Below are 23086 nucleotides of genomic sequence, written 5' to 3' on the forward strand. Positions count from 1 at the left end.
GGGAAGAACATGGACCTAGAGATAGGAAGTAATAGATTTGAATTTATTATCTGAAAAGGATAAACTGTATTATCTTAGGCAAGTTTCTTAAATGCTTTAAGCTTCAGTTTGTTCATTTCAAAAATGGGGTTAATATCTATCTCATAAGGCTGTTCACTGTAAGGATCAAATGAAATAATATATATAAACCATAGAATACTAGGTCTTAGACATAGCAGTTGATCATTAGGTGTTAAGTATTGTTATTAATGATTGAATATCAACAACTTTTTTTTTTTCTAGAATCAAGGTTCCTTAGGAGAATATATAGTAATTACACTATCATTTTATGGGATAACAAAGTCTTTCCTCAAATCAAAGTGTCTATCATATAAAGGTCAATTAAACATTGTACTAGAGATTCTAGCCAATGTAATAGAGCAGAAGGAATAAAATACATAGATTGCAAAAAAATATATAAAACTGTCGCAATTTGCAGATGGCATGAATGTCAACAGTGACAAGCCCAAGGACTCTTCAAGAATTCTACTAAAATTAAAATGTTTAGCCTGACCTGTGGTGGCGCAGTGGATAAAGCGTCGACCTGGAAATGCTGAGGTCGCCGGTTCGAAACCCTGGGCTTGCCTGGTCAAGGCACATATGGGAGTTGATGCTTCCAGCTCCTCCCCCCTTCTCTCTCTCTCTGTATCTCTCTCTCTCTCTCTCCTCTCTAAAAATGAATAAATAAAAAATTTAAAAAAATAAAATAAAATGTTTAGCAAGGTTGGAGGACACAAAGCTAACATACAGAAAACAATTGTATTTCTATATGCTAACAATGAATAATTAAAAACTTATGTTTGAAAAGCAGTATCATTTATAGCACAAAAGCAACAAAATCATGAAATATTTAGGTATACATTTTATAAATATGTGCAGGACCTGTATGCTGAAAACTAAAAATCACTAATTAAAGAAGACTAAACAAGATTGGAAGACTAGATATTGTCATCAATTTTCCCCAAGTTGAATGATAGATTCACTATAATCCCAACTAAAATCCTAGTAGACTTTTCTGTAGATATCAACAAGCTGCCTCTAAAATTTATAGGGAAAGGCAAAGGACCTAGAATAATCAAAACAACTCAGAAAAAGAAAAATAGAGTTAGAGGGTTCACACTGTCTTATTTCAATACTTACTATCGAACCACAGTATCCAGACCAAAGGAGCCCAAAGTGGACCCACACATATATGGTCAATTGATCTTTGATAAAGTTACACAAGTAACCCAATAGAGCAAGAACAGTGTTTCTTCAACAAACTATGTCGAAACAACTAGATACTCATATTTAAGAGAAAGAACCTTGACCCTCGATTCATATCCTATACCTTGTATAAAATTGAACTCAGATGCACTATAGACTTAAATGTAAAACCTAAAACTATAAAAATCCCAGAAGAGAACATAGGAGAAAAACCTTAGAAACATTTGGTTAGATAAAAATTTCTTAGCTGATACCAAAGGCACAAGTCATAAATGATAATGAATAAATCAGACTTCATCAAAAGAAATTTTTAAAAGCTCTGCTCTATAAAACAAAACAAAACTACTAAGAACATGAAAAGACAAGCCACAGGCTAGGAGGACATTATTGCAAAACACATCTCTGACAAAGGACTTACTAGACTGCTTACAAAAATGAGGGGATATTTTATCTCTTCATATTCATTTTGAAATATCCTCTCATTTTTGTGAGCAGTATATATTCAAAATAGATAAAGGACTCTCAAAATTTGCTTAGAAAACAAATAACCCAATTTTTAAAAATGGGCAAAAGATTCAAATAGGCAGCTGACCAAAGAACATATACAGATGGCAAATAGGCATATGTAAATATGCTCAGCATCATTAGTTATTAGGGAATTTCAAATATAAACCACTACATGCCTATTAGAATGGCTGAATTAAAAAAGAATAAAAGGACAATATCAAGTCCATGAGGATGGGGAACAACCACAACTGCATATATAACTGGCCGTAACACCAAATGGCACAGCCACTTTGGAAAACTATGTTAGCTTATAACATTAAATAAAACCTGACATATGACCCAGAAATCCAACTTTTAGGTATTTATACAGGAGAAGTGGAAACTTATTTCCACATAGAAACCTGCACACAAATATTTATAGTAATTTTCTTCAAAATCATCAAATGTGGAACAATCCAAATGTCCATCAACTGGTGAATGAATAAACAGACTGTAGTATAGCCATGCAATGGAATACTACTCAGCAGTAAAAAGGGGGAAACTATGAATACACACAACACAGTTCCATCTCAGATGCATTTTACTGAGTGAAAGAAGTCAGACACAGGCTGCACTCTGCATGATTCTATTTATGTGACATTCTGTAAAAGGGAGCTCTTTAGGGACAAAGAACAGATCAGTGGTTGCCAGGGGCTAGAAGTAGAGAGAAAGAATGACTACACAGTGGCACAGGGCACTTTTGGGGCAATGGAAGAATTCTGTATCTTAATTGTAGTGGTGGTTTATATGAATGTGTGCATTCGTCAAAACTCATAGAATTGCACATTTGAAAAGTGAGTTTTGTTGTATATAAATAATACTTCCATTTAAAACTTTGTTGGGACATCTCTGAATTGAAGAAATATGATATCTCATTTTATATGTAGATTGGCTTGATCCAAAGATAAGAGTGGTGGGTAAGAATGATTCCTCCTGAAGGTCAACCACAAAGTTAAGTGAATTGTGTTGAGTAAATTAGAAGAGAGATTTCAAACCCTGGTCCTCAGAACCCTGGGAATTTATCTTTAAAGAGTAGTGACTGGTCCCATGAAGTTATCTTCCACATTCCAGGAAAAAGGCCAGAGGAAAATCAGATTTTACCCAAGGTAAGTTTGCCCAGACAGGCTGAGTAAAATCTTAAATTCTTTTGCTTTTGGCTGGAATTCTCTTTCCTGCTGATCACATCTAATTCATAGAGAATAAATAGCCAAGCTGCAGTGGGTAAGAGTCCTTCAAAAGAAGAGGCCTGTGGAGGAAAGATTATAAAACAATTTTTGTGTGTGTGGTGAAAAGTTTGTGAACAGCAAGACTCACCCATACATTTGAGGGAGATAAAGGAACACGCTCCTTTGGAAGGTTTGAATACCCAAACGAGCTGTGACTTGCCTGAGATAGCTTAGGATGGTTCTGTGTTCTGTCAGGGAAGCCCCCCACCCCCACCCCCATCTTCAGGCTTGTTGGAGCTCCAAACCAGACTTGCGTGTAAATAACCGGCAAAAACACAGCCCCCTGAGTTCTGATACCACGTGGCAGCCCCTATCTGGAGCCCCTTCTGTCTCGGACTAGGTCACTGTTGGGCAGATAAAATGTATTATGCTCACTTTGTTAAAGATGGCTCCGCTGCCCACGTGAGGCCATCGCCCAGGTGATATTAATGTGTGTTAAGAATCCTTGTAGCCTGGGGCTTAGTTTTGGGATTAAGCTTTTCCCACCCTTTTTGATGTGGGGTGGTACAATCCAATCATGCCTCAGAGAAGTGACTTTGTAGTAGAGACTTCCCTATTTTGTATATTGGATTAAAGGTTGTGAAGCTACACTATAAAATAGGGGTAGAACAGGAGCTTGCCCTCTGGGTTCCTGGGATGATTAGAGGAGAGAGTAGAGCCAGCAGCAGAAGGAGGCCACGTGGAGTAGGCCAGGAAAAGCAGCCAAGATGGCGGAGTGCTGAGTGAGATGCCAGTTTGTGTAGAGTTTGTATCTGGGATAAGGAAGGAGATGGGGAACTGAGGAGAATAAGGCTGGTGAGCTAGAAACCTTTGATTCTAGGAAACTCGGATAAGTCAGTGGCTTTGTGAGCACTGAGTGTGACTGGGTTTTGGAGCCCAGTGTGTATTTTTACTTGCCCACCGGGTGCAAGCTAGGATTAAAGGCTATGGCCCACCAGTTTTTGGCTCCATGGTTTCTTTACCGACTGTCCGAATCCAATGCGAACCTGCATTGGCCGGGCTGCTGTGATGGTGGCCCTGGCCCTGCCTGCTGGCTTTACAGTCACCACTACTGAAAAGAAGTACAGGCCCTGGTCGGTTGGCTCAGCGGTAGAGCGTCGGCCTGGCATGCGGGGGACCCGGGTTCGATTCCCGGCCAGGGCACATAGGAGAAGCGCCCATTTGCTTCTCCACCCCCACCCCTTCCTCTCTGTCTCTCTCTTCCCCTCCCGCAGCCAAGGCTCCATTGGAGCAAAGATGGCCCGGGCCCTGGAGATGGCTCCTTGGCCTCTGCCCCAGGCGCTAGAGTGGCTCTGGTCACGACAGAGCATCGCCCCTGGTGGGCATGCCGGGTGGATCCCGATCGGGCGCATGTGGGAGTCTGTCTGACTGTCTCGCCCCGTTTCCAGCTTCAGAAAAAATGTACAAAAAAAAAAAAGAAGTACACTTCCAGGGCCAAACCTGAGCCTCTTTGTTGACAAGCAGCATACCAGTTTTATGACTATCTATCCTAACAACAGAGAAAAAGTTAAAGCTTTGTACCAACTGACCCTAGAAAAAGCAACACCAAGCCCTGGCAGAGGTGGGACACGTGGGAGATTATAACAGCAACCTTAGCTCAGGCCAATTAACATGTCCTCCCCGGCTCAGCTTGTACGCGGCTCAAGGGAGCTTAACAGGATTAGGAGTAAATACCTTGTTGTTATTTTTAACATAGCGCAACTGTCTAGTAAATGTCTCCATTGTACCTGCCAGTAATCTCTTCATAAAGGGAGGCATCCACCCTTTGGGATGTAATGGGCAAGACTGGGCAACAATTTCTCTGAGCTCTTGCCCTGCAGTGGCCCACGGAGTTTGGTACCTAAAAAAGAGAGCCATCATCTTTGACGTTCATGCTTTTTAAGGCATGGTAGGAAGCTGATGGGGTTGGAAACTGGATAGAGCTGGGTTTGAATCCTGACTCTGCCACTAATGAGTGGTGGTCAGGTTACCTTTGTCTCTTTGAATCTCAGGTTTCTTTGAAATGAGGATGATATTATCTATCTCACAAAATTGCTGTGAAGATTAGAGGTAAGAATGGAGGAGAGTCCCTGATATGGAACTTATTACGTAGTAGACGCTCAATAAATATTCGCTACCACATACACAAACACACACACACACACATACATATGCACATACACATATACAAATATATGTATATATTAAAAATTAACTAGTAAATAATTAGAAGAAAAATAAGATGCATACTCTTTCACTTTCGAAAGTTTCTGAGATTGGCTTGTGTCTTAACTGATGTTCACCAAAGATTGTTAGCAGCAAATAGAGAGGTGAGTCGTGACATAGTTGTCATTATGGAGCTGTGGCAAAATCCACCAGTCTCTCCAAGTAGATCACAGAATTAAGAGCTGTGAAAAGCTGCTGTGGCCACTTGGTGCCTTGAGGGAGATTATCACGAGACACTACACATCCATCCGTCAAGTGTCTGGCTGACTTTCAAATTTCCAGAGATATGTTATTCAATCATAGAGAAAATTAAACCATGAGTTTAACCAAATGGGAAATGCATGCAAAACTTGGCATGCTAACTGCCTTTACGAAGTACGCTCAGGAGGTCAAGTTCATGGGCACAGGATCCATAAATATACTTTTTTTTTTTCTTTTTAACAATATGTGCCTCAATTGAGAAGAAGCTTTAGACCCCAAATACAAAAACTCTTGGAGTCGATTATACATGGTAATATTAAAGAAGGAAATGGTATGTAATTATAGTAAATAAATATACACTATTATTTGTTCTTTTTAAAAATTGTATAATTTGATGTGACATTTCTTTTTCTTCTTTTAAATAAAAATCTGTGTTAAATTGAAAATGCATCTTTCAACTGATGGCATCTTATAGTAAACACAGTAATACTGAGCCACCTGTCCGTCTCTGGCTGCACCACTCACACTCATGTGTTCTGTGACATTGGTTGGCTAGGCTGATTCAAAATTAGCAGTGGCAGGCAAAGTATGTGGTCAATGAACTCATCCACCTTCATTCATAATTAGGAAAACACAAATAAAGATCACAATGAGATAGCATTTTTAGCCATTCCTTTCGGCAAAAAAATGTACAAGTCTGACAATACCAAGTATTGGAAAGAATGTGGATTCACAAGATCTTATATAAACTCCTTGTAGGAGCATACTTTTTTATAGCTACTTTGGAAAACAGTTTGGTATTTTCTCCTAAAGCTGAACATGCACATACATCATGACTCAGGAATTCCATTGCTAGTTCAAGGGTCTCTTGCTTCTGTGCACCAAGAATCTGTGCAAGGCCTGACCTGTAGTGGTGTAGTGGATAAAGCGTCGACCTGGAAACACTAAGGTTGCCAGTTTGAAACCCCGGGCTTGCCTGGTCAAGGCACATATGGGAGTTGATGTTTCCTGCTCCTCCCCCTTCTCTCTCTCTCTGCTCTCTAAAATGAATGAATGAATGAATGAATAAATAAATAAATAAATCTGTGCAAGGAAGTGGCCAGTTCAGCCTGCAAGTCAATCACACAAATGCTTTTCCTTAAGACATCTATTGTACTTTGCAGTTTTATGTGAGCTTCTTATTTTGTCCCACAGAATATTACAGATGTATACTCAAGGGTTGAAGTTTACTAGAATTCATAATTTTTAGTAGTTTCATTAAAATATAATCTAAATGAAACTGTTACACTTTTGCTGAGAATACATGATAATGAACTCAACGACTACCAGTACAGTTGAGTGTTACTGCCTGGACTTGTGCTAACTTACCTGCTGTTTACCCACCACTGCTTTGTACCATCAGTGACAATGTCAAGCAAGTGAAAAAGTCAAATAACGTTCTGGCATTATTATAAAAGTAGTTGTGACCTTGCAGGTCCCCTGAAATAATCTCGGGAGCTCACAGGGCAAACTGCATGCTGAGAATGCTGCTGCGTGGCATTCCAGTATATGAATATGCTACAATTTAATTTATTTATTCTAATGTTGGTGAACATTTAAGTCGTTTCCAGTTTGAGGCTATAAGAAATAGTGTGCAGCAAACTTTTTTTTTTTTTTTTGTATTTTTGTATTTTTCCGAAGCTAGAAACGGGGAGAGACAGTCAGACCAGGATCCACCTGGCACGCCCACCAGGGGCGTCGCTCTGCCCACCAAGGGGCGATGCTCTGCCCCTCCGGGGCGTCGCTCTGCTGCGACCAGAGCCACTCTAGCGCCTGGGGCAGAGGCCAAGGAGCCATCCCCAGCGCCCGGGCCATGCTTGCTCCAATGGAGCCTCGGCTGCGGCTGCAGGAGGGGAAGAGAGAGACAGAGAGGAAGGAGAGGGGGAGGGGTGGAGAAGCAGATGGGCGCTTCTCCTGTGTGCCCTGGCCGGGAATCGAACCTGGGACTTCTGCACACCAGGCCGATGCTCTACCACTGAGCCAACCGGCCAGGGCCTGTAGCAAACTTTTTAAATAAGTTTTTCTTCTACATGAAAAATGTACTTAACCCAGTGCCTGACATGCAGTAGACATTTAATAAATCATGGTCATTAAAATTCCTTTACAGAGATTGTCCTCATTAAGTTCTGTTTAGAATTCCTCTACCCTATCTCATATAGTACATAGTAAGATCTCTATGACTACAGATGATAATAAGACATTCTTTCAAAAAGCCATGGAAAGAAAGAATTAGTCACATTGGAAAAGGTGGAAACTAAAAAATTAAGCTGTTCTTTCCCCTCATCCTGGTCCCTCCAGGACATTCTTGAATTTTCCACAGCTTAGAGGCAGGGATACCACACCTGGAGTCACTGCTGCCCATTCCCCCATGGGAGCAGTTCTCTAGCCAAGCAAGGGTGCTGGTGAGGACCCAAGTAAGGAACAACTGATGTCTGTCCCTTGAGGCCTCCAGGCTCCCTCCCCACAAACCGTGAGCCAGATGATCCTGCTCCCTGCCCTGCGGCAACCAGAATTCAGAGATGGAATCTAAGGCTTCCATTTGGGACCGAGACCCTTGAAGAAAAGATGCCAAGTTGCAGAGATTATTCCTGGCACTGGGTGGTGTTTCTGTGACTTGCCCTTGGCCTGTCGGCAGCTGTTCTGCCTCTCTTGGTTCCTGTCTATTTTCCAAGCCCAGTGTCTCCAGATTTCCTGCCAATTCTGTGAATCCCCCCCAGGGTCTCCCTATAGATTTCTTCTTTGCTTAAGTTGTCCATGATTTCTGTTACTTGAACCCAGTGACTCTGACTCACCCCCTACATCTTTATTGGAAGCCAAGGCTAAGAATCCCCTCTCAGGAGCGGGTAGGGGCCAGGCCTGCTGCCCCGGGAGTCATCTTAAGAGTCACCAACATGTTGGGCTCAGCTCTTTTTCCTCTTATGTTCAGTCCCCATCTTCCTATGAACCCCCTCCGGGCCTCAGCTGGGCACACTGTCAGATTAAGGTGGCATGATGCCCTCAAAGCCTTTTTGTTCCTACAGGCATGAGTCACGACCATCTCCACTCTCCTAGCGCCTGTCTTTAGCTCCAACCAATGTAGGACAAATCACATTCTCACAGCTGTCTGCTCACCTGTCTACTGTCCCACAGGCCTCCATTCTCCTCAGGGCTGTGGGCAGCAGTGAGTGATTCCTGAGTGGTGACCCTGGAAGCAGTTTACACCTTACCTGTTTACACCCAGCACCTAAATGACCAAGAGTGAAGGACACAATGTGAAACCCCGAGGAACAACAGTTCTACAGAAAGGAGGCACATGGGAAGCGGGAGGCTGGCTTTCCCAGAACACACTTTGGTAGCCTGCTTGGTAGAGGGCCCTCCTTAGACTCTCAGAGAGTTTTCCTAGCAGGGCAGCTGTGAGGTTGACTCAGCCACCAGCTCTGTGTCCAGACAGAGAGAGTGGATCCAAGGGCCCCTTAGTGGAAACTCTTGGGACCAGAAGGCAGCGATGTGGAATAAAATATATTTCCCTGGAGGCAAGTAGCCCAAGTACCCCAGGGAGTGCACCTGCATGCCATACTCACCCGGAATCCTACAACTGCTGGGGAAAGCCAGCGAGCCCAGTGAGGAGCGACAGTGACCTCGGTCTCTGCTGCTCCATGACACTGATGTATCCGGTCTTTTCTGACAACTCACACTCAACATTGAGGCCAGTGTCCTCAGCCAGGCTGCAGGTAAGCTTCTCACCTGCATGTGGTCCCTCTAAGGACAGTGTTCCAGGCGGCAGAGGCTGGTCACACCTGGGCCCCTGCTCCTGAGGCTTCGTGTGGCCCCGGGGGCCCTGGCCTGCTGCTGCAGCTTGCCCTGGGCTCACTTGCCTGGTGACTGCTGCGGGCCTATTCAGGGTAGAGGTGAGAGGGTCCCAGGCTGGCCTCCCATGCCTGCAGAATTGGAGGGGCCCCGGAGGTCATGCAGGCCTGCACTTGGCAGGCCCACCCCACCCTCCTCCCATTCCTGGTCTGGGCAGAGAGCTGTTTCCTGGTGTGGCTTTACCAGGAAAGCACTTCCCTTGGGCCCTCCCAGTGAAGTTAGCTCCCTTCCTCCTTGTGACCTGACCCAGGGCAGCAGACACAGGGGCTGTCACCACAGAGCTGAAAGGTGGGAGGGGTTCCTTCCCACAGGGCATGTTATTAAATAAGGCTGTGAGCACATCACAAGAAGGATTTCAAAGGCGAGCCTCACCCACTGAAGCTCGTGAGATTACCAAGGGCAGGCTCCTCCTTCCCAGAAACCAGGAGGCAGACACACAGAATTGCTTAAGTAGGGGGGGAAGGGGGCGGGGCTCTTCAGGAGAGAGAATTAAAATCAAATAGATTGTGCTGCTGATTGAAACTTCCAACTTGTATGTCTCTAAACTCAAAGAATGATTCTGTGAGGGCTCGGGGCTGCTGGGCCACCGGAAATCAGACTCGGGGAAGGGAGAGGCACTCAGCTGCCCGCAGCCTCGGGCTCTGACGCTGGGCACCTGTCTTGCTCCCCACTGCACCCCGAAACACCAGACAGCAGAGGGAAGCTGGCCTGAGAGAGAGAGAGAGACCTGGGACCCAGTGCCACTCTCCCAAGAATGACCGTGAACCCTCCCAGTGAACCCAACTAGCTGCAGCTCCCACCCCTCTGGAGCAGGACAGGGGCTGAGACTGCTCACCTCCCCGAGACCCCTGGGAGAGGGCACGTGCGGTGAGGTGTGAAGGGTCAAGAGCGGTACGATGTCAGCTGGTGTCATTGGTGGTTGCCGAGTGCTGCCCTCCCTGCCTGGGAGGTGGCATGCAGAGCATGCCCCGCTGGCAGGGGATGTGGGCCACAGGGGACCGGGCAGTGGCGTGGCTCCAGTCAGTGTGCCCAGGTGCTCAGTGTCTGAATGAGGGAACGTGGGCATGCCTGAATGCGTGGGCACCCACACCCTTCCCCAAAGGCTTAGAGTGCAGCCCCAGTTTCAGGATCACCTCAAAGCCAGGAAGCAGAAGGGGGACCAGAGGCTGAGGCTGGGGTGGGGCTGGGGTGGGGATGCCACGGAGCTGCCTCGAGCCTTTGCTGTGGGAATGCCTGCAGCAGCAGCCCTCGCGGCCTCACTGGGTCAGACTGAGGCCTGTGCCTTTAAAAAGGTTTGACACCTTTGAGATGAGAAACAGAGCTCCCAGCAGAAGGCTAAGGCCGGTAGTAGCTCTGGAATGCTGTTCTAAAGAAAACTCTTGCTCTCCGAAAATGTCAGCTCTCACAGTGTCAGGCTTCAGAGCGAAATCACCTGTTGCGGTCCTGGGACGAGCCCTGGATTCTCGGGTCAGCCTGGGCCTGTGCGGATCAGCCCTGGCCTCTGCGGTCAGCCCTGGCCTGTGCGGGTCAGCCCTGGCCTGTGCAGTCAGCCCTGGCCTGTGCGGGTCAGCCCTGGCCTGTGCGGTCAGCCCTGGCCTGTGCGGGTCAGCCCTGGCCTGTGCGGGTCAGCCCAGGCCTGTGCGGGTCAGCCCTGGCCTGTGCAGTCAGCCCTGGCCTGTGCGGGTCAGCCCTGGCCTGTGCGGTCAGCCCTGGCCTGTGCGGGTCAGCCCGGGCCTGTGCGGGTCAGCCCTGGCCTGTGCAGGTCAGCCGGCGGAGCTGACTCCCTGCCAGGCTGCACAGCGACCCTCTTCCCTCAGCTGACGGTGACCCTGGAGTCCAGGTGGATCCGCAGCAAGAGCTCAGGGCTGGGAAGGCGGCACCCTGGGGCTTGCCCTGAGGCTCCTTCTAGCCCGGTGGGGGCCCCCATGGGTTTGCCCCACCAGGTACTCATTGTCGGCAGATAGTGAAGCCCAGGCTGGCAGGCAGGTCTCCACTCCAGTTGCCTCGCTCCCTGGACCAGACCGGCGGAGGCTAGTGCCCATGATCAGGGAACAGGGTGAAGCCTGGATCCGCCAGCTCCTCCTCACGGCCAGTCAGCTTCTGATGGGAAAGGGCCCTTCTTCCTGTCGGGGGCGTCCCTCACTCCGGTCTGAAGGCTCTTGCCAGCTACTCCCCTCCTGGGTCTGGCTACCATGGGGCAAGTCCTGTTCAAACGCAGGCTCTGGTCAGGGAGCGTAGCAGGTGGAATCTGGTCCACTGTTCAGTAGCTGTGTCACTTAGGGCAAGTTATTAGACCTTTCTTACCCTCAGTTTCCTGATCTAGAAAATGTGAATCATAATCGTATACATTTCCAGGTAAGAGAATTAAATGAGCAAGCCTAAATATTCTGCTCACAAAAATTAGCAGATATTTTATCACTTCGTATTTGTTTTGAAATATCCCCTAATTTTTGTGAGCAGTATGTAACAGCCAAGCTCAGGAGCTCACAAAGTGTGGTCCAGGGGTCTTAGTGATTTTCAGCCTTTTTACACTTGGCAACCAGTGAGAATAGCATTATGTCGGGAACTGCTAAGGCAGAAATCACCCTGAGTTTAAGCAAATTTGACTAAGCTCATTGGGTCTGTGATCTTCATACAACATCAGGGTGGTTAGCTCTTTTCTTGACCAGCATGAAATTTCTGGCGGACCAGCATAGGCCCACAGACTGGAAAATACTGCTTTAAAGAGCCCCCAAACCCTGTCAGGGCTGTGAGATCAAAGCTATTTTCATGAAAATACTAGATGTCACTTGTCTTTTTACTTTTGTTTTCTCACGAGGTTACTATAGAATTTTCCAAAGGCAACTGGCTCTGATAGCCAATGAAATGTGTGCTGGGCACTCCTGTTTTTAAATTGCTGTCTGTTTAGCCTGACCAGGTGGTGGCGCAGTGGATAGAGCATCGGACTGGGATGCGGAGGACCCAGGTTTGAGACCCCGAGGTCGCCAGCTTGGGCATGGGCTCATATGGTTTAAGCAAAAGCTCACCAGCTTGAGCCCAAGGTTACTGGCTCCAGCAAAAGGGTCACTCAGTTTGCTGTAGTTCCCCAGTCAAGGCACATATGAGAAAGCAGTCAATGAACAACTAAGGTGCCGCAACAAAGAATTGACACTTCTCATCTCTCTCCCTTCCTGTCTGTCTGGCCTGTCCCTATCTGTCCCTCTCTCTGACTCGCTATCTCTGTAACAAAACAAACAAACAAACAAACAAACAAAAAATTGTCAGTTTAAATTTATAAAATGGCAAATGTCACTAGATAGAACCCACACAGGCAAAAGCTCTCTGGTGTCGGTAGTGCCTCCAGCTCTGTGCTTCCCCAGCGGAGAGGACAGGGCCTGGCGCAGGCATTCCCAGACGGGGAGGGCTGGCAGGGACTGGGAGGTCGCCTGGTTTTTAAGACTTTTTAAAGCAGCAGGACCCTTTTCCAAATGGAGTTACACATAGAACCCCAGTACAAAAAAGCAGATAAAAGCAGCACTGTGGACACAGGTATGGGGTCCGAACCTTTTGCTTGCTTCCCTTCCACATGCTCCTGTCCAGGAGGCCCTTGGGAACCGGGAACCTTGGACTCCAAGAACATTTAGTGTGAAAACTACCGGTCTGGCCCCAAGCCCCCACCTGCAGCTGGGAAGGCTGAGAGATGCAGAGAGGGCGAAGAGTGACTCTGCGTCCCCTGCCAGGGTGTCAGAGCCAGGGCCATCAAGACGGGCCCCCCGACTCCGAATCCATGCTCTTTCCTGTTCCCCCCACCTCCTGGTTACATGCAGGTTTTCAACAGATGTTTGATAAATGAATATGTAAACTTGCCTGGACTGTCCTCACCAAACTTCCTTCACCCTCAGAGCCTGGGTTGGCTCCAAGCACACAGGCTGCCCTATCGCTGTTAGTCACAGATGTCTCTAGTATCACAGTGGCCCTGTTATAAGGCTCACAGTTACCCAGTGGAGAGCTACATTTAATACCAAAACCAGAGCAGTGCTACATCCCTATGTTGTGGGGCGCCAGAGCAGCAGGTGACCTTCAAGGCCACCTCTGCTGGTCATTTTTGTCAGCCTTTACAACCACCTGCCCTGTACAAGGCACGGCACTGACTCTGGGGGAAGGAGACACATAAAGGCAATATTAACATCCACAGATGCTGAGCCCTATGCAGATAACCTTGGAACAATATGGGTTTGACTGGGTGGGCCTCTTATATGTAGAACTTTTAAAATAAATACAGCGGCCATTCCTATCCATCCATTTTGCATCAGGGAATTCAACTAATGGTGGATTGAAAACTATTTTTGCATTCCCAACTGCAGATTCCCAACTGTGGATTGCACACCAGAGAGCCCCAAGCACAAATTGAATGTCCTGTTTTTGATTCGTGGTTGATTAAACCCACCCTTGTGAAGGGCCAGCCGAATGTAGTGAAGTTTTGGGGGAGTTGAAAGTTATATGCTGGTTTTTTAAGGGCATGGGTATCGGTACCCCTAACCCTCTTATCGTTCAAGGGTCAATGGCACGAGTACATTTCCCAGGATTCATCTGGTGACAAGCAACTGAAACTCAACTCAGACCAATTTAGGCATTCACGTAAGAGTGCTGGGGACCAAAATATAAACAGGGTGTTTTTACAATCTGGATATCCAGGGGACAGAGGTGCTGGGCCTAACCTCCCACCTCACCTGCCCAGTTAACAAAGAGCTATACCTGATTATTGCTTATCCCACCCATGTTCTCCAGAACAGGCTGGAAGCTAGTTTCTTATTGGTGTAAAGTTAGATCTAAATGGTATGGTGAGGGTTGTCTTTGAGTTGTCTTGGAAACAATTGAATTGCTAATGGACCACGTTTTTTTTCCCTGAATAAAGACGGATGCGCTTCTGGGGGCCACCATTGCATCGGCTTAGGAACAGTAGTGACTGTTTGCCCTGTGATCCTCCCGAACCCATCTTTATGTATGTATCTTCAGTTCTCTATCATTTATTTAATTCCATACCTTTTCCCGTTCGAGGACCCTGTAATAGATTTGTCGTGGCTGGACCATGACATAAGAGCCTGGACATGCAGGCAGTGTCGGGAGCCGACCCACAACTGCTGGCTGACAAGGTCACAGCAGGAGAAGACCCACAACTGCTGGCTGACAAGGTCACAGCAGGAGAAGACCCACAACTGCTGGCTGACAAGGTCACAGCAGGAGAAGACCCACAACTGCTGGCTGACAAGGTCACAGCAGGAGAAGACCCACAACTGCTGGCTGACAAGGTCACAGCAGGAGAAGACCCACAACTGCTGGCTGACAAGGTCACAGCAGAAGAAGACCAAAAACTGCTGATTGACAAAGTCACAGCAGAGAAGACCAATGGCTGCAGAGTGACAAAGTCACTGCAGTGAAGACCAATGGCTGTGGAGTGACAAAGTCACCACAAAGGATGGGCACAATGATACTCCCCCCTTTGACTTTTTGAATTAATCTGGCCTTATATCCCCCCTTTTCTGGGTGTGTGCTATTATTTGTGGCACAGGGATAATAGTACCGTGCTTTCCCTGTAGATTCGTAGTGATTTCTTTGGAAATGAGACAGAGGGTGTGAGTTCCACAGAAAAGCCTGCAAGCCCCTTGAACTGGGCTCATAGACATAAGAGGCTGGCTATGATATCCCTCGTAAAGGGTTAAGTTTGTAGGAGAATTCCTTCTTAATCATGATAAAAAGAATAAATTGTGACTTGTGAATGGTTAGGAGGCAGTGGCTGTGCACAGAGCACCCTTAGGCCTTCACTTAACATTTTCCTCCCTAGCCTTTTCATGTGATAAGTAGAGAAACATTCCTTTCTTCTTTGATTTGCAAATAGTGGTATATTCTGAGAAGAATAGAGTCAGAACTTAACTAGTGTTTAAATATAATAAATAAGTAATATTTGACTAGACATTAGTATCTTAGGTAAGGTATAGTAGAATGGCCCATTGTGTGGCCTAGAATGAGAGCGTAGTCAGCAAGAAAAGAATGTTTTACTAAGAGAATTGTCTTTTGACTAAAGGCAATTGCTAGGCTTTCTCAATGAGATGTTCTCTTGAGATTCAAAAATGTAGGGAAATCCATGGAATGTCTTGTGTTGCTGCTGGGCTATCTTGCAAGTGCACTCTGCATATCTTTGGGTGAAAGCTATTCTTGATGTTATGTTAATTTCTTTAGAGGCAAGCCTTTTAGAACTAATACTCTAAAAGTTTTTACTAATGTTGTTATCGCTATTCAAGTTATTTTGTATTTTGAATGATTTGCTACCTGATTTGTGACTCATAGATGTAAATTAACTGTTATCCGGAAACATGAAAACATAGTGAAACAAAAGTAATAATTAACACCATGTGATTGTAACTCGGTGTGCGCGTATAAAAAGGGAGCTATACTAGCATTTGGTAGAGATGCCTGGCAGTAAATGCTAACCGGAGAATAAAGAGAAAGAAAAGAATTCGGCTCTCTCACTCCATTTTCGCCGACGCCGTCTCCTCCTGGGGGACCCCTGGATCACCGCCGGGGCTGGACCCCGGCAAGGCAGCAGGAGCATGTCCATTCTTCAGGAAAGGACACTCAGACCCAGCCAGCTGGGGGCAACGCTAGGACACGTAGACCACACACACTCTTCTCTGCGGCCTCCCTGGGCTTGGGTGCCGGCCTGAGTGGCCCAGGCTGGTCAGGGCTTGAATTGCTTGGGGGAAGCTGGTCACAGTGGTGGTCTCTGTTTGCCCAACCCAGAGCCTCGTCTCACTGGACAAAAGGCATTACTGGGTTAATGTAAAATGTTTTCATGTCAACCTAAAGGCATTTGGGGTGAGGGTGTGCAGGGGCGGAGGAGGGAGCCTCTGTCTTGGTTTTTCAATGATGAGAAAAACCTCATGCCATCTCATTGAAAGCACGAGCCCGGGCTCAGACAGCGCTGGCTAGGATGCAGTTTCTAACCCTAAGCATAGAAAGAGCTTGCGGCTCAGTTTCTTTATCTATAAACCCGAGTCACAGAATTTTTGAGAGCAGTGAGTGAGGTAGAATGTGTGACAGGTGTCTAGGAGTGACCGGACCAGATGTGCTGAAGAAAATATTGGCCACTTTCATCTCGGGCACGTAAGAATACATTTCCACAAAGTGCAAACTTCATCTGTGAAACCATCACTAAAGAAATGGTAGCCAAAATGACAGATATAATTAAGAAAATGGAATATGCCAAAATCCAAATTTGCAAACCAAATAAAGGTAAAACTTTCTCTTTGCAGGATTATCCTGTTTAAAAAAATAATAAATCCAAAAGCCAAAACCTAAACATGCATAGAAGTTCCCTTTAAATCATGTTAAATCATGTGATGCTTTTACTCATCCAGTCTTTTCAGGAACACATTTACTGGATAAAGCAAAGAATTGGTGATAACCTGAGCATCTTCAGCTCAGAATTGCCCAGGTCTGAATCCCCATAATGAGAGGAGAAATTTGCTTCTTAATTAAGAGTTCATCACGGGCCTTTGAAATTAACAAAAAAATTCCCCTTGGAAATTCCTAATGTAAATGTTCCACTGCTCTGTTCCCATGGCCATAAAGAAAATACCAGAAGGGGAAGTGTTGCTAAGACTGCAGGGATGTAATTCTCAGAAGACACAATCATGGCTGGAGGCTCCCTGCACACACTCTCCCTCTCAAAACTGTTGATTAACCCTGTGGCCATAAGACACTCAGGTGGCCTCTCGAAGCCTTAGCCTCTACATCTGCAAATAGGACCGGGGGAGGAGGGGCTAGTGCATGTGTCAAACAACAGGCCCACGTTAGGCCTTGATGAGAAACGCCATCTTCTTCTCCTGAGGTGGTCCCAGCAAGGGGTCTGGGCATCACTTCTGCTACCATTCTGGTGCTCTCAGAAAAACACTTGATTTCGACATGAAGCAGCCTTCCAAGCTGGTGTCTTTGAGAACCAGCTTTGCTTTGAAGGACACTAGTCTCAGCTGGGCAAAGGTGGCAGTGAGGCCACTAGAGGCACTGTGCCATCTGGGTGGACAATGGTTTTCAGGCCACCTGGAGAAGATGCCCGTGCACCGGAAAGGCGCGGGACACTCCTTGGAGGGTTTCTCCACCTTGGCTGCAGGTCAGACCCACAGAGGAAGATTTCAAAAAATATAGGTGTTCAAGACCCACCTCAGACTGGGGTTGTCACCCAGCCTGGTTCCAGGCCACTGTCATGGGACTGAAGTTACCCTTTTGTGATCCCCTGCTCAGGGCAGCGCAAACCATGTTAGGGTTCGAGCAACAGCTGATGTACCTTATGCTGCATTTCTTTCACATGTCAGGACTTTTTCCACTTTATTTCAGCCTCATAAACACTCTTTTGTATTTGGCAAGGTAGTAGACGTGACAGAATTTTTCCTAGCAAGAACACTCAGGCTCGGAAAGGTGAGGATGCCTGCTCAAGGTGACCCAGCTGGGACGGGAAGGAGACAGCTCAGGGGCAGTTCTTCTGACTCCAAGCCTCTGCCTGGGGTTCAGATTCAGCCTGCTGCTTATTTTTGTCCAGACAGGGAGCTAAGGATGGTCTTGACATTTTTAAAGGTTGTAAAAGACAAAAATAAAAACAAAGAATATGTAACAACAGATGCTATATGTGGCCTGCCAAGCCTAAAATATCTACCATCTGGCCCTTTATCGGAAGAGTTTGTCAATCCCTGGTTAAGGCTGTGACATATGTCTGCTTCAGAGCTCAGCTTGGGATGGCTGGTGAGAGGACTCGAAGTCAATGTGTCCCTCCAAAGCTTCATTCTCAAAGACACCCTTTATAGCACTTCTGAATCCTTAATGTGCCCTAGGTTTTCAAAGTCTTCTGCCAGCCTTGGTGTTCTGGCTCGGCTTACACATGGCATCTGCTCATTTGGATGTACTCGTGGCGGACAGAGCATCACAGGGAGCCCAGGGCTTCGCAGTTTATCCTGCCATGTTTAGAACTTCTCTTCAAGGGCCACCCTTAACATCCAGGGGCTGGGGCCAGTGCTGGTCCCCCTTAAATCAGAAGCCAAAACAATGACTGACTGTGTCCTGTTATGTTATACCCACTCTTATTTGAAGAGAGGGTATTGTTATCCTAAATTTTTTTTGTGTGTGTGTGTGTGACAGAGACAGAGAGAGGGATAGGGACAAACAAGAAGGGAGAGAGATGAGAAGCATCAATTCTTCGTTGTGGTACCTTAGTTGTTCATTGATTGCTTTCTCATATGTGCCTTGACTGAGGGGGGGGTTTCAACAGAGGGAGTGACCCTTTGCTCAAGCCAGTGAACTTTGGGCTCAAGCCCGCGACCATGGGGTCATGTTTATGATCCCATGCTCAAGCCGATGAGCCCGTGGTCAAGCCAGCGACCTTGGGGTTTTGAACCTGGGTCCTCTGTGTCCCAGTCCAATGCTCTATCCACTGTGCCACCGCCTGGGCAGGCTTGTTATCCTAATTTTTAAAAGATCTTCTGTATAGGTGATCAAACTATGGCTCAGAGAGTATAAATATTTTCATAAGCACACAATGGTGGGGGCATTGTTTGAACCTGGTGGTCTTCTAATAATAAATGCCATGCTCGTCTGGGTTACAACAGTCCGGGGCGATCATCATGCCCCATGTTTAGAACAAGTATCCAAAACTTGGATTTGGGCAAAAGAGCAGCTGATTGGAATAGGATTGAACACTATGGTTCTCAACCTTTTCCATCTCACGACACACATACACTAATTACTAAAATTCTGTGGCACACCAAAAAACATATTTTTTGCTGACCTGACCAAAAAAATAGGTATAATTTTGATTCACTCACACTGGACAAGTATTCTTGTGTTGTCAAGTTTTAAAATCTGAGTCTAAGGGAAAAGAAGTCCGTGCCTCTGGTCTGAATTCCCATTATGGGAGGAGAAGTAAATAATCAGGTGTTGCATGCTTGGAAATTTTTTGTGGCACATCGGTTGAAAATCACTGATCAACAGACTCATTTGAGACTTATCAAGTTTCTTAACGATATATTCTTTGTTCTGACCTTCTATTGACTAGTGATTGGGACATTGTATAATTCCAAGTAGATGGGAAAATATAGACCTAAAGTGATGCAGATGAGGCTTTTCTCATAGAGCTACTTTGCCTGGTACAATCAATTACAACCCAAAGGTTACAGTTTTGTTGCCTTAGAGGTTTGTAAGCAATTTAGCAATCTTATCCCAGGGTTCTCTCTTTCAATGATGATTGATACTTTTTTAGTTAAAAATTAATCTTGCCATTCTGCTGTTTCCTTCATTAGAGTTAAATAAATATTTGACACAGGCTTATTATATATTTTGAGTGAGAGTCATGTTTTTCTGGTGAGTCATGACACCCTCATCCTGGTTACAGATGGAGACCTCCATGATTCCATCCACCTCACCGTAGTGGTCTCCCTGGGAATGAGAAGTCTTTTCTCTGTGGGTGTAATAATCCACTGATATGGAAGAAAACTTCTGGATGGCACAGCTAGGATTAGTTAGCTCTTGGCTCCAACACTTAAAAGCTGTGTGATCACAGACATTGTACGACTTGTACAAATTATGTGACTTCTCTCACCCTCAGTTTCTTTATCCATAACATGCAGATAATGTACTCATTTATTTTTTAAAAAATAAGTAACATACATCAGTAGAGTACAGTGGTTGAAGATACAATTCTGAACCAGGCTGCCTGGGTTCATTTCTTTGATTTGGTATTTTTTTGGATGTGTGAACTTGGGGGATGTGTTTGATTTTATTGTGCTTCAATTTCCTCCTCTGTAAAGTGGGTTTAGTATCTACCTTATAGGATTATTGTGAGGACCAATGAGTCAATATTAAGTTTTCAAAACCGTGGCTGGCATATTGTGAGCATTCAATGAATATTAGCTGTGATGAAGAAAATAACCCTACGTATCAATTACCTAGCAGAGCTCCTAGTATATAATTAAGGCTCAAAATATTGGTAGCTGTCAAACATCAAGAATGTCTACTGTTTAGCCCCAGTTGGAATTAAGGCAGGCGGCCTGTTTACTCACATAAACAAAGAGGATCTGAGAAGTCAAGAAATATGACCACGATCACCCAGCCAGAACTATATAGAACCTAGATCTCAGGCGTGCCAGGCCAGGTTCTGTTCCCTGCACGAAGCGGAGGAGCCAGACACCAAAAGCGAAGCACACTGACCCGCCCCTCAGTGGCTCTGCCTCCGCCCTGCCCCATGGTCCCCTGTAGCTTTCAGTGACTCCCTCCCCAAGGAACTGTCTTTCCTCTGCTGAAACTACTGCTGCTTCCATCAAAACTCCACCTCTGTGGGGGGGCACAGGGGAAAAGCCAGAAGCTGAGCAGAAACGCAGGGTCAAGGGTGGGGCCAAGCAGTCCAGGAGCAGGAAAAGAGGCAGAACTGGCCTACTCCCTGCGCTACCTTCTCCTCCCTGGGGTCCTCAGCTTCATGCTAATGACTCCAGACAAAATAGTTAAGGATTTCCTTGCCAAGTGATGAACAGAGAAAACAAACCCACACCGCACCACATAGCCGCCATACCAGACATTCCCCGGATGGTTTGCTTTGTAGGTGATTGGCCGCAGCTGCCTCTAGCTTACCAGAGGCAGATGTCTCTCTGGGAGAGCAGAGATGGGGGCTGGGGATGGAGGGAGTGGGAGAGGACCCGCGCTCCAGTGCTTGTCACAGAGTCTGGAAACTGGACTGAGACCTCCAGGTATGTTGTTATCATTTTCCGTCTCCATCAAACAAGCCACAAACTGGAATCCAGGCGTCACCAACTTCACACTCTAGGGGTATGCTGCAGGTTAAGAGCCATTCAAATACTTATCGAAGACCTACTGTGAGTCTGGTACCGTGTGAGGCCCGGAGGAGAGCACTTGATTTAACTTTTGAAAGGGGAAAAGACGGGGTTTCATTTTCAAGATTGTTTTCGTGTAGGTGTGAGGGAACAGGGAAGCAAAATTTTGCTGAGCGCCTAACAGGTGGCCAAATCCATGCTGGCCTTTCCCCACACGACTGCTGTCTGGGGTCAGTTACAGTGCTTGGGCAGCAAATCCAACTAAGACTGGCTTAACCTTGGCGGGAATTGGGAATTGGCTAGGGATTGGGAAATCTGGAAGAATTTGAGTTACACAGCTAATCAACAGTATCACCAAAGATACAAATCCTTAGATTATCTTCACACCCTGCCCTGGGGGGGCTCCATGCTGAGGCTGGCTCTGCTGGTGGTCAGAGAACCGTCCTCATTTGCCACTGATGTGGGAGAGACAGGCTCTTACTTCCAGCAGACATTTCTGCCCAGCTCCTTGGCCAGATCAGGTTGTATGCCCATTTCAGAACCAATCACCAGCAAGGGGCATGTCCTTGGACCAGTCAGGCTTGCCCTTGACTTGAGGTCAACTCTCCTAAATTATTGTTCCATTTTCTTTTCTTTTTAAATGAAAGGAAGGAGGCAGTGAGACAGATTTCCGCACGCACCCCGACCAGGATCCAACCCAGCAACCTCCATCTGACGCCGATGCTTGAATCAACCGAGCTATTCTCAATGCCCAGGGCCCATGCTGGAACCAATCGAGGCCCTGGCTGTGGGAGAAGAAGGGGGGGGGGAGGGGAGAGGAAGGGGAGGAGAAGGAGATGGGCGCTTCTCACGTGTGTCCTGACTGGGGATGGAACCTGGGACATTTGCACACCAGGCCAATGCTCTATCCACTGAGCCAATTGGCCAGGGCTGCTGCATTTTCATAGGGGAGGAAGCAACAGATGGTGGGGAGTGAAATGCATGCAGTATTACATCCCCACAGACTTGGAAACAAAATGACTCGTGGCCATGTCTGTCGCAAGTCCAAAGCCCCGTGGAGTGTATTGTATGTTCTTTTCATTTACTATGAGTCAAGAAAAGAGGGCAGAAGGATTTGGGAGTTGAATCTTAGGTACCCTTTTGAGGCAGTGGTGCTGTAGGAGGACATTCTGGGTTTATTAAAGAAACCCTCTATCCTCCTCACCTTTCCCTCTTCTTCCAGGTCGTGTTCACCAGCCACTGGGATCTGGGCCACAGGATGCTTTGTGGGGGACCAGCTCGCAGCAGCTCGGGTCCTGTATTTCACCAGTGACCCTAGTCCAGCTGGAGCTCATCTTCCGGACTCCGCTGAATGAGAGAGTGTTACCAGGGGGCTTCAGAATATTTAGGATCACGTTGGGTTTCCTTGCAGCTGTCTTAGGAAGGAAAGGCAATCTTCAGAGAAACTATTTTAGCAGTAGTGTGGCCGTGCTGCCCTGGGGCACGGTGGGGCCACTTGAAGTGTGAGGAAGGAAGGGGGCAGCTGTGGTGTGTGGTAACCAGTTGGGAACAAACTTATTATTATTACTGCTTATTCAAGTTCAAACCAGCCAGAGTCTGAAACAGCTGATTCCAATGTCATAAACACTGGTTGCAAAACTGCATGGTCTCAAGTTTATCGCCTAGGCAATCAATCAATCTTTCTTAAACATCTCAGGTGTTCACAGCTTGGTGCTGGGGAAGCTACATGCTACAAGATGTGCTGCCTGCCTGCGACTAGATGAGGCTGCTACACAGACGAGGGGCTACCTGGTCGCACCAGACGGCGTGCTGCGTCTGCCGGGGCGGGCCGACCATACCTCCATAGGAGTGTGGAGCAGGGTTTCCCAAGATAGGACCCGTGGAACACTTGTCCCTCACAATATACTGGAGTTAAAAATAAAAAAGTGCTCT

General features: G+C 46.5%; 1 long non-coding RNA gene across 1 annotated transcript in view; it reads left to right on the plus strand.

Annotated features, from left to right (window-relative positions):
* The window catches only part of LOC136335172 (uncharacterized), a 39821-nt gene extending 16735 nt beyond the window's left edge, over positions 1-23086 (plus strand). The window contains exon 3 of the long non-coding RNA XR_010731277.1: positions 22851-23086. This is a non-coding gene — a long non-coding RNA (uncharacterized lncRNA). The remainder of the gene's footprint in view (positions 1-22850) is intronic.

Source organism: Saccopteryx bilineata, chromosome 4 (genome assembly GCF_036850765.1).
Source record: "Saccopteryx bilineata isolate mSacBil1 chromosome 4, mSacBil1_pri_phased_curated, whole genome shotgun sequence".
NCBI lineage: Eukaryota > Metazoa > Chordata > Mammalia > Chiroptera > Emballonuridae > Saccopteryx > Saccopteryx bilineata.